Source organism: Dreissena polymorpha, chromosome 8 (genome assembly GCF_020536995.1).
Source record: "Dreissena polymorpha isolate Duluth1 chromosome 8, UMN_Dpol_1.0, whole genome shotgun sequence".
Lineage (NCBI taxonomy): Eukaryota > Metazoa > Mollusca > Bivalvia > Myida > Dreissenidae > Dreissena > Dreissena polymorpha.
Genome location: NC_068362.1, coordinates 81988284 through 82005846, shown reverse-complemented (window position 1 = coordinate 82005846; position 17563 = coordinate 81988284). Strand labels below are relative to the sequence as shown.

At 35.7% G+C, this 17563-nt stretch overlaps 1 long non-coding RNA gene across 1 annotated transcript; it reads right to left on the bottom strand.

Annotated features, from left to right (window-relative positions):
* Positions 1-446: 446 nt before the first annotated feature.
* On the bottom strand, positions 447-5420 carry LOC127842832 (uncharacterized). Its single transcript, XR_008031902.1, has 2 exons — positions 4208-5420; positions 447-3833 (listed from the first exon to the last, which is right to left on the bottom strand). It is a non-coding gene; the product is annotated as an uncharacterized LOC127842832 (long non-coding RNA).
* Between the last annotated feature and the right edge of the window lie 12143 nt (positions 5421-17563).

Sequence of the window (17563 nt, the reverse complement as noted above, 5' to 3'; positions counted from 1 at the left end):
AATATTACACAATCTTTTCATAAAATTAATTTCTTTAGCATTGAAATAACCATGCAATATTGTTGTAAGTAGAGACGCGCCCAGCACGGTTATAGCATCGATTAAAGTTATTTTTGTATCGAGGCAATGATACTGACGGTCCGTAAAACAAACACATGCTCATACAAAGGAAATGCTATATTGAAAGTATCGACAAAACCCAGGAAGAAAACATTGCACGTCATTAGCTGAGAAGAATCGTGATTAATGCTTTAATGCAATACAAACAGTTGCAAATGCGCGTTATGCTCCATGAAACAGCTTAAATTGCTCGCAAGACATGTATTGGTTTAACACATTCCACTAACAGAAAATAATTAAAGATTTATTTTTACAAATTGCACTTACAATAGTTACTAATGTGTAAAACGATTTGAATTTACAAGCTTGATTTTAGTGCATTTTCACAAAAACGTATTTTACAGATGTTTATTAAAAAGCATATGCTTAGATAATTATGCAAATAAAAACTATGGCTCCTGCATGTAACATAGATTGGATAAGGTAAAATATTAACACATGAATTATGCCTTCGTACATATATTATCATCCTACCAAATTTTACAAAAGCATATGCATTATGCAAATAAAAACTATGGCTCCTGCAAGTAACATGGATTGAATATTAATATATGAATTATTTTGCCCTCGTACAGATTTAACTATCCTACCATACTATACAACATTTCAAGGCGTGAGCTTGAAAAAGGATATCATGAAATGTTGCAATCATAAAAAATATTGAGGTTATTCAAAATAAAATCACTTGCCTACATTATGCCTTGGTCACGCTGTCACGAATCAGAGCTACGAATACTTTTCGGCACAGCTCGTAGCTATCCTTACTGAACCGTGGCTCTGTTCTTGATCCTTGATCAGTCCTAGTAGTTTTTGGATGTCCGTAGCGACTCTTGACAAATTTTGAACATGTTCAAAAATTGCTACGAATTTATCGACCGTAGCGTATACGTAGCAGTCCGTACTAAACCGTAGTGATCCGTACTAGTTCGAAACGTCGTCGGTACCTTTTCGTAGGCCCAAAGATTTTCAAGAACTTTTACGGATTGATACGAAGAACTACGGAGCGGTACGGTTACGCTACGTATTAGCTACGATTATTCCACGGATATACTACGGAAAGCCACGGTTCTAGTACGTTGTACTAGGGATATACAGGAATTTGCACGATCTTGTACGATGTACTTCAGTTCAGCACGAAACAGTACGGACATGTACGGTCCACTACAATAAATTGCTACTGAAATACATCATTGAAATTATGAAATACATCATTGAAATTAAAACAACCGTACTTGCATTTGTTGAGTAAACAATCATGAACCGCCAGCGTTTGCGATAAATTTGTTACACCTTGGATATTGATATGGCACAAAATGCAGAGGCCGTAGTCGAGCTGCTTGATGATATGCGCAGAGGTAATAATGATTCAATATCGTATAACTAGTATAGCTTTGTGCTAAAAGTTACGTATTTAGAAAATATTAGAATTTGAACTTACGAGTAATACATTTTTTTAATTTGCAGGTAAGTGTCTGCCTCATATGCCTTTTGAATCTTGCTCTAATTTTTACGTGATGTAATACTTGTTAAATTAAAAGCCGACATAATAAAATACAAAATTAATCATACTTTCCTAAGCATAATCTATATTTCTACATAAATAATTACATACTTTATCAGATCAGAGAAGAAAAATGAGGTGGTGGATAAGAGACTGGCTTTTAAGACGACCCGCTCTCGCCAAATACGATATTTTGATGGCCGAACTGATGGCTGAAGATCCGGAGGCATTTAGAAACTTCACCAGAATAGGGCCAGATATGTTCCATGAGCTATTACAGGTCGTTGTTCCCAGGATCACGAAGAACCACACCTTGTTCAGACAGTCCATCAATCCAGATTTGAAGTTGGCAATTACCTTAAGGTTCTTGGCCACAGGGGGGGGGCAGTTACCGTACATTGATGTGCTAGGGGTGTTATCCAGACTCCTACTGAGCCTGAGGAGTGGAAGGCCATAGCCGATCAGTTCGCGGCTAAATGGCAATTTCCACACGCCATTGGAGCTCTAGATGGAAAGCATGTAGCCGTGTGTCCCAAGAACGGTGGCTAAAACTATACAGGTTACCATTCTGTTGTGCTGAATGCCCTGGTGGACGTCGATTATCCAAATCATATGGGTAAATATTGGATCGCAAGGAGGATGTTCCGACGCACAAATTTGGAATCAAAGCGACCTAAAGTTTGCAATCGAAAGGGGGTTGATTGGCATGCCAGAAGCAACACCTCTTCCAGGTGACGACAGACCAATAGGATACTTTATCATCACAGATGATATGCATTTGCCATGAGGACATTGCTCATGAAGCATTCACGCGACGAGGCCTTGAGAAGGACGAGCGAATTTTAAACTATCGCTCTTCTAAAGCCAGAAGAGTTGTGGGGAATGCTTTTGGTATTTTCGCTCAGCGATTCCGATGCTTAATGTCTATTCTGCCACAAAGACTCTTCCCCAGACACGGCTGATTCCATTATTTATGTTACGCGCTGTTGCTGCCGCTTGCATGTTCTCTTCTATTGGAGGCATTTTGTGTATGACAATACAAGAGGCTGTGGGCGCAATGTTAAATCGTAGTTCGTTCCTACCTGTCCGTACCAGTCCGTCGCAATTCCCACTGCTTCGCAGCGGACCGTTCTAGTTCGTACTTACCCATACTAGACCGTAGCGGGTACGTAGATAGATCGTACTGATTCGCGTAGCATCGTACTTAATCGTACCAGACCGTAGCGGATTCGTAGTTTGATCGTACCGTTTCGTGGCGCTCCGTACTAAATCGCGTCGATCAGTAGCAGTCCGTACCTTTCCTTGTTTGTTTTCCAACATTTTGATGGTAGATTCGTCGAAATCCGTACTCACATCGTAGTGCTCCTTACTGAAATCGTAGCGGCCTACGAATTTTGACAATTTCGTAGAAATTCGTAGCCGATTCTATCGTAGCTCATTCGTAGCCCTGATTCGTGACAGTGTGACCGAGGCATTACAAAAAATATTTGACAACGCATCATACGCATATACTATTGCAAGTAACTGTACTATTTCAAATATTTTGATGTAATTTATATGGCAATATTCTACTCGGTGTGTGCTTTTGCACACAGATACTTTTATAAAAAGCTTAATAAATATCAGACTAACAAATGGGAGCAGCAAATATCGGATTTAATAAAAAAAGCAAAATGCAAAAGATCATTTTAGAACATAAAACGGGTATACATATTACATTGATAAAAAAGGTACAGCAAATAGCTGATTGTCCGACAAGTTATATGTATATATATTACAACTGTTACAGCAGTAAAAAAACTTATTTTTGTAAGTTTACAGATATGTCGAATCAAAACATTGTGTAAAAGCAGAAAAACAAGGCACATCAAATGAGCATATCAGATATTTTGAAACATTATTTGAGGACTTTTCACGAAATGTTGCAATCTTAAACGCACATCACAAACACTAACATATAAACTCTCTACAAAATTAAATGTACCAAACCATTAAAATGCACATTAAATGAGCGATAAAAGTATTGGTACATGCAACAGCATCATCGGAAACGAAGCCTGCGTAATAGTTCACGTTGTTGTGGGGATGAGACGCATCATTAAGAATAGAGTAAAGGACTGCGTAGACGGTAAAGTACCCAGATACCCTGTCGTTGACACCTAAACAGTCAATCCAATTGACGTTTCTGTATAAACATCCAGAGCTGGTGTTACTGTAAATAACAAAGAAAAGATATAACAATTTAGTATAATCATAAAAATCGAAAGGTTATCATTTGTAATTGTACGTGTTAATGTTTACACATTTATTTAAAATTCATTGCAGTTAATTTGCGAACGTTACACAAAATTATATCGTTAGATGAACAATTTGAAGGGGCAACATTTCATACAGCTACTTAAAAAAACACATTACAACACAATGCAACATATTGTTCATATATTGAAGATATAATGCAAATAATGTAACAATATCGGAAGCAACAGCGTTGTTCGAAATTAATAAATTAAATAGAAGTAATTGATTTAATTATTTAAACAAATCGTTATTTTTGCATTTAACTTTCGGATATTTTTTATAACATACCGGTATCGATTGCAATATCTGGCTGAGTCCCATGTGCGTTAAAAACACAATTATCGCACTGAATTGAACGCCAGAGTGCATAAGAGCAATCCTGTCGCAATATCTTCAGCGTCATCTTCGCCAGGAATAACGCCCTCCACGAGCTTCTCCAAGTCACTTTTAGCGAAATAATGGTCTGACTTTCTGCTTTCACCATACGTTATGATCTTAATCGTTGCATCATCATGTGTTATGAAAACATTATCCGAGTTAACTTTATAGTGACGAGACGGCTTTGGCATCTGTTTTGGTATCTGAATCACGTCATTCCAGGTCCTATGGAACCTCACTCTGTTATCTTTATGAAGCCACGACGCACTAAGGGAGGACTTTATGTCTTCCATTACAAGAGAACGCTGACGCCACAAGCACGAATTGTACTGCGATTGGGCATGCGCCAGTACTCTATTTACCTCATCTACCCAAAAGAGCGTTTCTTGTGCAAGAGTAAAATTACCCAATATTCTCATCAATAACATTTCAACGAGTATACCGTTTTATAGCAAGCCCATGCTTTCCACTTGCATGACATCAAACGCAGGTGCATTGCAACGCGACGCCTCGGTGGCCATCGCAAGTAAACTTTTACTGTTGCCAGGTACAACGTCAACCAAATGGGATGCCAGGAATCGAACCCGCGAAATGGCCCTGTTGGCCCTTTTATAAACAGATTGCAAACGTTCTGATTCACTGGCTGTAAGACATCGTTCCAAATCAAGAAGAGAACTTTGGATTTCCATACGAGTTTCTTCAATCTTATTTAATTGTGAATGAATATATAATTTTGAAACAGTATTTATTGGTCGAACTTATTTTGGTAGACAGTTTTTAATGTTATCTTCAATACAGTTGTCTTTGTTAAAGCCTTTTATAATCTTCAGAAAGGAAAAGGATAATTCTGCGATATCAGCAATAAAAGTCGCTGGGATAATACGGCTGTCTACAACTTGAACAGCACACCAAGTCATTACACATATTCCAAGCATAACGTTCACTTTCATGATTAATGATGTAGTACTGCTTATTTTTCAAAATTAAATGTGTTCACAAACCATGCGCGGTACAGCATATGAACAAATATCTAAACCCACCATAAGATACTCGCACAATGTCCTTAGGACAGAAGACTGTATTGTTATAATAAGATTACACGAAGTCAATGTGCAAGCGGTCACAATCAAGTAAACTAACCTTATAGTTATATCGTGACGCGAAAATGAACGCTTGCCTTGATTTTGTTATCACCGACGATAGCTGATATATGTATCATTATTCACTGTTAGCATAATGAACTGATACACAAATATGCATACATAGTTATATAGGTCATCAGTCAGAACATAATAATAAGAGGCTCATCAAAATAAATTATGTTTAAAAACAGATTTATGCTCATATATTTATATTTGGATTGTTTGTAAGTATGTGTATCTCACGTCAATTATATTACCTGTAGGTCACATACAAGCAATGCCACACTTATATTTTAAAATTCATTTCCATTTGACAACTTCCAGGGTATAACTTATTAAGAATCAATTGTTTAAGCAATCTTAAAAATAAATAATTAATCGATAACCTTATTTTGAACAATAATGCAGAATAATATAAGATATTTGGTGTTTTCAGTATAATATCATTTAAATTCTTTATTTGGTTGATAACCTTGTCAATTAAAGAATACAGTAAATCCACTGAAACTAACACTATAACTCAAGATAACGAGCGTCTCCAAGTTAGTTATGTAAACACTAGTTTAGAATTGAATGTTTTAGCCTACCAATAGCATATATATATATATACCCAATCAATCACATGTATCAGTTTATTTATGAAGTACTAAAGTAAAACATATAAAACGTACTTAAATACAATTTCTGAAAGTTGTTAGAAGTAAAAATAGTATAAAAACATGCATGCTGCTTGAAAACAGTTATCGAATTGTAAACATGAAGTACAAAAATGAACGATGTTTCATTAAACCGATACCACAATAGACACTCATTATAAATGTTTATCATGTATAATGCTGTATAGTCATAATATACATTAGTTATTTCGATAATATTTATCTTTAATATAAAAGCTGTGGTTCAAGGAGAAAATTTCCGTTTCACTAATGGATAATGTCACATTGTTTACGTTTTATGTAATTAGTAACAACATATACAGATAAGGAAATTAGTGATATACTCAAGTTCGTAAATAATAAACTTCGATGGAAGTGTTTTCGCAACATAGTGACAATAACTAAGATAAGCAAATGTCGGTAACAAGTTCACCGAGGTGATCACTCTTCTAGAATACAGACAATAGTATCAAGTAAAACACATTACGCATGTGCAGTTTTATTGTATATAATAAATTTCCTGCTTCAATAAACAATTTTCTTCTGAAACCAGCACTTAAACCATTTCAATTGTATCATTTAAGTTGTATTTGCAGTCAATCCCAAATCGTCAAACAATTACAGTATCTAGAACATAAATTGATGAGATGTTACGCACATTACATTATGTTCTTATGTAAGAATTGAAGATAAATACTTGTGGTTTTATAAACGGGAACAGCAGACCACATATCCATTAACTGAAATGGCGAATTTGACAGCGGATGACATGAATGCGCAAATAGTTCGGAAAATATGGTGGGTTTCAGTGTTCATCGGATTGGAAATAGTTGCGGGTTTAATTGGCAATGCAATTGTTCTCTACGTGTTTCTGCGGCATTACCACCACTGTAATTTCCGTTATTTTGTTCTGTGTATTGCTTTTAATGACATTCTCAGCGTCTTCACCATAATGCCAGCAGAGATTGCAACCCAGTTATACTGGTACATTTATCCTTTACATGAATCTTTCTGCAAGATCAAGGCTTTTCTGAACGCGTTTACCATTTCGGTAGAAGCCTTTTGTTTATGTGCCGTTGCTTTAGACAGATACCGGAAACTGTGCGCTCCTCACAGCTGGCAGATAAGGCCTGTCCACGCGTTCAGAATATGCATAATCATCCTGATGTTTTCTGTCGGGCTTTCCTCGCCAGGTGCGGTACTATGGGGAATATATACGTTCAACATAACCAATGTTAGTGTCACCGTATGTGATAAAGATGAACGATTTGTGAAAACTGGCATTCATCAGAACGTTATTATCGCAACTGGAGCCATAGTCATATTAGTTGCAATCGTAACGATACTGTTCTACGTCGTGTTGTATTTCAATTTTCATCGATCATTTTTCAAACGTAAGCGTAAATTCGAGTTATGTAAAACGTGCGTTAGAGACGTACCTAACGCAAGAATGGAGGCAAACGACAATTTTGTTCCAGATGCAAAAAGTCAAACCACTGAAAGAAATTCAATCAAACATAAACAAAGCGATGAAACGTCAGACGATTATTCCAGTAAAGGTTCCATCGAAAGTGTTTTGAATTTAGACAACAGCAATAAACAGACAACAATTCAAGAGTCTATTCAACTTCAAACGATTTCGTGCATGTCAACGCGACACCAAACAAAAGTTCAAACAAATGCGAAAGAGGAAAACATACATGACATTATGAAAAGTATCTCATTAGAAGTCAAATCAAAACGAAAATTCAGCAAACAATGGCGGATTCGCAGATCATCTAAAGTAACGCTTACTGTCAGTATTATATTCAGCTTAACGTTGTTCTTGTTTGCGGGATTACAAATATTCCTTGAAAAAGACGAGCAAAAACTCCATAAAATGTCAGACTCAAACAAGGGCTTATATTTCTTCGGCCTTAGATTTGTCTTCATAAATCACGTGATAAATCCGTTTGTTTACTGGTCGATGGATAGGGAATTCAGAACTATCTTTAAAAATATGATCTATTACTTTCGCAGAAAGTTATAAAGGATTTTTATTAATGCATAACATAACAATTTCAATAGTATTCACTTAAAAAAAACAATGTACACGTATTAAGATTATAATTATAGTTTTCGTCGATTAATATCATCCATTATTTCATTAAGCAAGCTTTAAATATTATATCTCAGTATCAGAATAAATGTTTTATTCGTAAATAAATATTCTTCTCTACAAGTACTTAGTTTACAGTTTGCAGATACTGACATTTTCGTTTTTGGTGATGCAACTTTGTTTTTCAATAATATTATATTTAACGATATATGCATGCTTTCAAAGTAAACGTTATTGAACATGTTCGCAATCATTCTTAAGTTAACTTTGACAGCAGCTTCGTTTTTGATACGTTCAGGCTATTAAAGCCGAGAACTAGAGTTGTGTGTTGTATCTTAATTAATGAATATGTTCAAACTTTTATTGCGAATATTTTCAGATAGAAACGTAGAAAGGCACAACATAAGTTAAGACACCACCCATCATCAATTTATAAATATATGTGTTTATAAACTTTGCAATTTAACAAGCATTATTTTTCATTGTATGTGTTGGTCTGAAATATAATATAATGTAATATAAAGGTTCTGATTTAGTTTTCATCATAAACAATTATTTGTACAATCTCTGTGCGAAATTGTACAATTGTACTCTACATGCTTGATCAAATGTTTATGTAAGTTTATTACTTGTAACGTTAAAGTCTCTTTCATGATAAAGTGTTCGAATTCTGTATGATGAAATAGCGCCATACACGTATCCAAAGTGCAATAATACATGTATCCAAAGTGCAATAATACAAATGAAAATGATTATTGATGTTGATGTGAACAGTTAAGGTAAAACAGTATGCCATTCTACCATAAAAAGGCCGTGTGACGTCTGATTTTGAGTAAGTAGCTTGATCGTCCATAACATACTTCCTCAGCCAGAAAAAGTATTTGCGCATAGTGCAACAGTCAGAAAGACACTATTTAATCTGCATAGGTTAATTACTGCACGTTAAGATTATCCTTTTTCAGTTCAGCGGATACATTACATTATATATAGAAATATATTTATCATCGTCGACAGTGACGTAAACTTTCTAGGTACGATTTGACAACATATGATTGCAAAAATTACAATTTTGCCCTACAAATCGACATAGATCGGTTTACATGTCTGCTGAATTCTTCTTTTGTTAAACATTATATACACCAGCAATAAATGGACGAAGCATACAACTTTTCGTGTTAAATGTAATGAATTGGTGTATCTTTCAGCTAACCTAGTCTTATTTACATTTTAGAATCACTAGAAAAAAGTGACGAAACTATTAAATTGGAATAAATCGGCGTTATCTGTCAGTTTTTGTTTTTCGGCATCTAGACAGAGCGGGCTTTTTCATGATTGTAATTATAGATGTGTTAATGAAGAATGAGTTTGCCTTCCAAACAAAACTACGTACGTAATACATCATCGAATTTTCCACATGCTTGAAATAAGTATTAACCAGGCGTACAAAAGGATTTTCCATTAAACAAGGAAATAAATGGTCTGCATGGAAATACAAATGCAAAACCAACGTTATGTATGTTAATTAATTCTTAAATTAACACAATGTTTTGTTATTTGTTCGCTTGTTTACTATTGTATGTATTGTTGTTGTTTTTTCATTTGTTTAGATTTTTACAGGATTCGCGTTGCAAAGTACCTTTAATATATGTGCTGAAAATCGTTTACATTAAAAATAAATTCGTCGATAAACGGCTTAGACTACATGTTGTTGTCGATACTATGGTTTAAGACAATGACATGTAGACGATATATGGTAAACCATAATACCTCGTAGACCAGTTTTAAATATTAAATGTGGATATATATTTATGTTTGAATACGAAATTTTCTTCAGTATGTGTTGATAATTGTTAATAAGAAAACATAAGTTACAAACACACGCATCACATTTTATGCATCGGCTCTGGCGAACCTCGAATTTAAAGTGGTGAAACGGTTCAATACCTGTGTTAGACGAGCTATGGTAAACCCTCTATTTTTGTCTCGATATTTTGGTATAAAACTTTTATTAAATACAGGAAGCATGAAACTAAGGAGAAATATAGGCCAGTAAAATGAATTTTTTTTTAGCTCAAATCAGAAGATCAAATTTGAGTTTTCACTGCGCTGAGTTTTAAGAATGTCGTTCAGCTCACGAACAATCTCTATCTCTGCTACATCAATATGCACATAATTCTCCTCAATCTCAAGATTATTCACATTAACAAAACACTAACTGTGAACAATACTTTGAGCATGATCGCCAAACTCATCTCTAAAATGGCGAAAAAAATCAACGATGATTAGGAATATTGACTTAAGTATGTTTGTGATACTAGTAACGGGAGAAAATTGACGTTTACAATCCCGTCACACCGAGATTGCGTTCTTACTGAGATTTTAAGGCGATCTTTGACGCGTTAGCACCGCAAAATAATCGTTGACAGAACTCATACAGTTCTGAAAATAAAGCATTTTTTACACGCAATGCAGATGCAATTTACCAATCGATTATACGATATAACAAATCCATACATCACAAACATGAAACATAAAATGAAACACAATTATTCCTATAATGCTAGTTGAAAGTTCAAACTCAGATATTTAAACAGCGTTATAAACAAGTATAAATGATTAACGTATCCGGTTGGGTAAAACCAACTATAATGTCCAACAATTGATTGGAGTGTATTATTTTAACGACCAACTAGCATGTCATATAAAAATCTATAGATTTATTTCGGCATAGGAAGCATATACATAGTTCACAACATAACATATAATAAAATAAGCAATTATTAAAAACTATATCATTTACAATAAACAATAACATGCTCACCAACAACAAAGATAGCACAAAAAGAGCAAGCCCTTATTTCCATTTTGGTCCTTAGTATTGGTGGTATGACAAAAAGAGGCAGACCTTAAACATAGCTGTGTTCATAGTACAACTATTTAATGAAATTAAATATTTATATAGACGTTCAAATGAGGTCCAACTAATAATCATAGTAATGTTCAGAAAATATCACAGGCGCTAGAAACTATGATCAATTGATAATATTATCAATTATTGCAAAAAATAAATAAATCGACAGTTGTAATTTATTGAAATGTGGTATAATAAATGATCTTAATTAATTATATCATGATGGCTAAAATTTATGTTTTGAAGTAAAAAAAAGAACTTATAATTATTTAAAATAAAAACCTATGCCGAAGTAAATATGTGCTTATTAAAAAGTGAAAAATACACATATAATTTTTTTTAAATATTATTCATTATATGACTTTTAATGGCAACCTTAAAGCCTTCTAACCTGTTGACCTCTGTGACTGTTTCAGGTAAAGTGTTCCAGAGTTGAATGCTATTGAAAGAAAAAGATTTTGAACCATGACCTTTTACCTTGGGTAAACAATACCCACCCTTTTTACTAAGCATAGTGCTGTAATTATGCATAAAAACTTGGGAAACACAGTGTTCACTCATGTTATCTGGAGAAAGGCCATTTTTAATTTTGAAGACATGACATAACATTATTTGATTAACTTTCATGTGAACTGGTAACCAGTTAAGGGACTTAAAGTGAAATTGGTCAATATGTGCTCTAGAATCAAGGTCAATAACAAACCTAATTAACTTATTTTGGCAGGTTTGTAACTTATTTCTTAAAGTCTATGTTATACTATTATACCATACAGAGCATGCATAATCATAATGATATTGAATCAGTGACATTAAAAGAAGTTTCTTCGTATGCAAAGTAAGGAACTCTTTCTTACGATAAAGGGATTTTTACCTAGAATTGCCCTTCTTCAAAACAGAATCAGCCATTGAGCAGACAGAAAGATTTTGGTCAAGGGTAATTCCAAGATACTTAATGGATGATGTAGAAGCAAGAAATATCAATGCTTGATTGTGACCTTAGTTTTTGCTTGGACCCAAACACAATTGACTCAGTTTTACCTACGTGCAATGACAACTTATTGTCAATCAACCATTGGCTAACCAAGTTCATATCATCTGTGAGTGCCTTTTCAACATCTAGTACACTTTTACCAGATACAATGATTCCAGAATCATCAGCATATAATAACAATGTATTTTTAACCACAGCTGACATATCATTCACGTAAATTAAAAAATGAAGTTGTCCAAGGATTGAGCCTTGGGTTACATCACATATTATACCGACTTATGTTGATATAAAATACTGGCATTCCAACATTGGTTTTAAGATGGTGGATTTAAAAGCCTTACAAAGTCTTTAAAGCATGAATTCAAACATATTTTTTCCATTAAGAAAAAATTAATTGTTGCATAACTGTTGTTGTTTATTTGTAAGAATGTTCAATGAATGTTTAATGCATTGCATAAAACAGCATTTTTTTATTCATACAACGTTGTTTATGGCGGCAATCAACAATAGCGATCTCCTCGAACTGTTATTCCCGAGCAGATGCTATAAAATGAAATATGGATTTGGAAAAGGATTTTCATCTTTAATGGTCGTCATGAGTAAACCATATTGTGAATTTGTATGCATTGAAGAGTAAAACATCAAGGCAAAGTTCAGATAAAACAATGAATTCCGTTTCGATTAAAATGTAAGTCAAGCTTGATTGTCCCATAAAAATACTTACACGGAAACGGAGACGCTTGTTGTTTTTCAAGTGTATAATGATGAGACGTATAACACACTGTTTAACTGAAATATCATTAAATGTACTCGCGTAAGGTGATAAACCGAGGGTTAAAACAAACTATTCTGGCCACGAATGTATAGAATTTAATTAATTAATGCATGCGACCAACCAGCGTATAACGACACATTAATTTCTATAAAATAAAACACATGGTATAAACAACCGTCTAAAAGCGTAATATGTTTTGGAAAGTGTTGATAGATTTATGATAATCTACCTCGACCCGAGAGGTTTTTTTCTATACACAGTTGGAACAATTTAATATTTAAAAAGTGTTTTCATACATTTTGTTCATGATTTAGATATAAACGTTGTCAATAAACTACCCACATTCGCAATGAATTTTACTACACTACAGTCATGTAATTTATATTGCGCATGCGTATATCAGTGCGTTTTATTCGCCCGCTAAACATAAACGTATGGAAATCTGTAGAAGCGATTATAAAAAAAGTGACACATGTGTTAATACCCCTTTGATAAATACTTACTTAAAGATAAAAAATATAATTACGCAATAAACGTTGATATGTCCATTTCATAACACCACTGTTTAACCATGGTGAATTACGTTCGTTTTTTTCTTCATCTTTTTATTTGTGTTGTATTAAGAATGTAAAAAGTTAAATATTGTCAATGAAAACAATAAATATTGTCTCAAAGATAGAATTTTTTACTTGAACCCTGCACTTCCTGTCTATATCATATGACGCGCTGTGTAGTTTTATCAATATTTATTCAATCAAATATAAATGCAAGTAATAAAAACAATCATACATGGGAAATTATACAAAATTACATACATATGTATATCATACATCAATATGACAATAAACATTAATAAACATTACAAATTAGTAAAAAGCTGCGAAGATGCTTGAAAAATAACTGTCACTGTATGAAGTCTTACAAAAAAAGAGATGGAATCCTATGGCTTATACTTAATATTTGAACGCAGGAAGTGACATAGCAATCCTGTATCAGCTGGAAGGAAGTTTAATAAGTTTAGAGTAAATGATACATAACTTTTAGTTCATATGCCCATGAATTGATTTTTCTCGAAGTTGACAACACCTGGAAAGTCTATCTTACGCTTCTGGACTAAAAGCAATCAAGTTTTGGAAACCAAACATGCGCATGGGATTCTTATACATGTGAATTGATACCAATATTTTTTTTTCTCTTATAAACAAAAGAAACAAACACTGTTTTATACTACTTAGACGCATACATGTTTAACATACAGTAAAATGACCTATCCTACACACGTGATAAGATTTCAATCATAATATATTATTACAGTACGTGCACGTATTGTATGTCCTCCGTTCTAAGCACGTGCAACGCCGCACCAAGGAAAAGTTGCTCTGAAAGGCAATTAAAGGGACCTTTTCACGTTTTGGTAAATTGACAAAATTATTTAAAAAAATGTTTCAGATTCGCAAATTTGCGTTGTAGTTATATAATTTGTGAGGAAACAGTAATTCTGGACATTTACAATGCTCTAAAATATATATTATAGCATCTTTTGACAATTTAAAAACCTGTAAATTATCAAGGGTTGCAACGCGAAACGATTGCATAATTAAGAGAGCTTTGTTGTTGTCGTTATATGTTGTGACATTACGATTATTGCTTTTATAAAGTATAAAATAATTCAGCTATTGTATGAGCGCGGATGGCCGAGTGGTCTAAGCGTTAGACTTTTACTCCAGGGGTCAGTGGTTCGAGCCCAGTTGAGGGTTACTGTTTTTCTTTTTTTAATTTTATTCTTATTTTGTTACTGGAGCTTTTAAGATCCGATGTTTAAATTTATCAATATAAAGCAGTTCATGACAAACTTCAATACATGTCAACATCTGTGAAAAGGTCCCTTTAAGCCTTATTTAGATTGTTTATTCCTTTGTTGCTCCATTCAGTTCCACTTATATGAAAAATTTGAAATTTCAGTAGCGAGGATAATCTTAATTGTAAGGGGTCGGTCGTGAGGGTTAAATAGGCTAAATGGGGCCCCAAACCTCACATATGGTTGACATTAATTCACCAAACATTTATGGTAAAACATTAACCCCATCCACATAATTCTAATCAAACATGAAAAAAGAGAAGGCCTTTCAATGTGATATACATTAAACTACATAAAAGACGGGTGCCATGGGGGTTTAAATGGTTGTGAGGGCTAGCCGAGCCTAATACTTAGCCCAGAATCAATCAGGAACAGTTGACCCCAGCCAAAATTATTTTATAGGACTAGGTTAACGAAAGTGCCTATTCGGCCCTGTATTTTCGGAAATATCAAATGCAATTAAATGCATTATTTGATACTGATTTTGTGTTATCTAACATTCGTGTTTATAATAAAAACAGAAACGTTTTGTGTTTGTCGTCTTTTGACAAATAGGAACATGTCGTGTTGCGTGTATCGTCTTAACGGTATTTTGTAGGCAACTGGTCGCCTATCTTAAATACAAGAATAGTGGATGTCAATAAGAATATCTCCCCTGAACATTTTATTGAGTTTCTTTTTTTCACTATATACACCTAATAGTCAAGACATTATTAATAGAAGAAAGTATATTCGTAAAATGTGTGCATGTTTTAAGCTTTTACACCACAAGTGTACACAGCAACAATTTATTTAGTATGAACATATTCATTTTGATGATGGACATTATCAAACCTACATAATTTTAGACAAAGTACACATACATAGACACTGATGTGATAATACAGTTTAAACTACTGAACGTAAACGTCATCAGCCAAGCTCCACCTGTCATAGGTTGTTTCGCCCCATTATGCTCGGAACAACCTCAAGGTGGCGGGGCAGGTAGTGATGGCCAAGCACTACCTCGTCTACGATGGCTGCCAATTTGGTTCGCTGCGTCTTAACCAGAGCCAACTTGATGCTCGTTCAGCTGCCTTGCCCAGGGCGTGGATTGAAGTCTTCCTGACTCTTCCTTCAGCGCCCAGTGCTCCAAACATCTTCCACACCGACTGTGATGGAAATCCTCTGCATCCAACTTCCACTGGAAAGATCCATGTCTTCCAGCCTCTATCTCTGCATACATCTGCCAGATCCTGGTATTTGGCTTTCTTCAGCTCATAGGCCTCCTCGATCCTCTCCTCCCATGGCACAGTTAGCTCTACAAGGATCACCCGCTTCGCCGCCTTTGACCATAGCACTATGTCGGGTCTGAGAGTTGTATGGGCTTCTTCCTCGGGAAAAACTAGTGTCTTCCTTAGGTCTGCACGCATCTCCCAGTCGTTTGCATCTTGCAGAATACAAGATCTGGGACTGATTGTGGCGGTGGGCTTTGTTGTACCCTCCCTGACGAAGCTGATGAATTGGGGTCCTAATTTCTTCGGGGGTCTATCCTTCTTCCGCTCTCTTTCTAGGGCGTCGGCCGACATTCTCAGTACTTGGTCATGGCGCCACCTGTAGCGCCCTTGTGCAAGGGCTGTTGGACACGATGACAGAATGTGCCGCAACGTTCCTATACTCCAACACAAAGAACACGTGGGGTCTTCTGTCAGCTTCCATCGCTGAAGATTTGCGGGGGGTGGAAGCATGTCGTATACTGCCCGCAGGAGGAAACTTAGCTGAAGTGGTTCATATGTCCACAGTTCTTGCCACGTGAGCTTCCTCTCTGGTGTACTCCACTTCGTCCAATCCCCTTGCGGTCCAAGCTGGACCGACCTGGCTGACCTAGCTTGCTCTTCTGCGTTTCTGATTTCTCTCTGCACCAGGTCTCTCCTTTCTCTTTTCCCTGTTTTTTTCCCACCTTTGAGTCTGTCTGGTGCCAAGTCCTTCTCTTCCCACGTTGATAGATCCCACAACATCCTTGTCCTTTAGACTGCTCTCTGCAGAGTCTACAGCCTTGCTTACTGACCACTTTCTCCCTGTCCTAACCTGAATTCCTGCATTGCTGACTTTCCCATCTTCAGAGTCTCTGAGGGTTAGCATAAGACGTGCTTTTGCTACTTTTAACTCCTCTACTAGAGAGCTGATTGGCATCTGGAGCTTTGTTGATCGGCCATACAGTCCAACGTTGGTGAAGGATGGCGGTAGGCCTAACCACTTTCTCAGGTGCTTGCTGATCTTCTGCTCTAGCTTCTCGACAGTGCTGATAGAGACATCGTTGACCATGAGTGGCCACATCACTCTTGGCAGGAGACCGTGTTGAAAGACCCATGCTTTGAACTTCCCTGGGAGTTCCGACTTGTCTATTCTCTGCAAACCCTCAGCTACCTGCTGTTTGAGCATGTCCTGGCAATGCGTGTCTCTCAGTGAGGAATGAAACCATTTCCCTAGGCATTAAATCGGTTTGTCCTCTAGGGAGGGAATCTCTTCTCCCTGGATACACAGTTTGAACTGGCTTGTCACCTTTCCCTTCCTAACCACTAAGCTTCTCGACTTCCCCGGCTTGAACCTCATTCTTGCCCACATTGCTGTTTCATCAAGGGCCGCCAGAATCCATCTAGCCTGTATGTGGGTTTCAGTGGTGACAGTCATGTCATCCATAAATCCCCTGTTGGATGGTAGACAAATTCTTGTGTTTGTTTTGGGCACTCTTGACTCTCTCTCCGCTGCCTAGATGATCATATTCATGCCCATCACGAACAGTATCACCGACATAGTACATCCCGTAACAATCCCCTTCTCGAGTTCTAACCAATT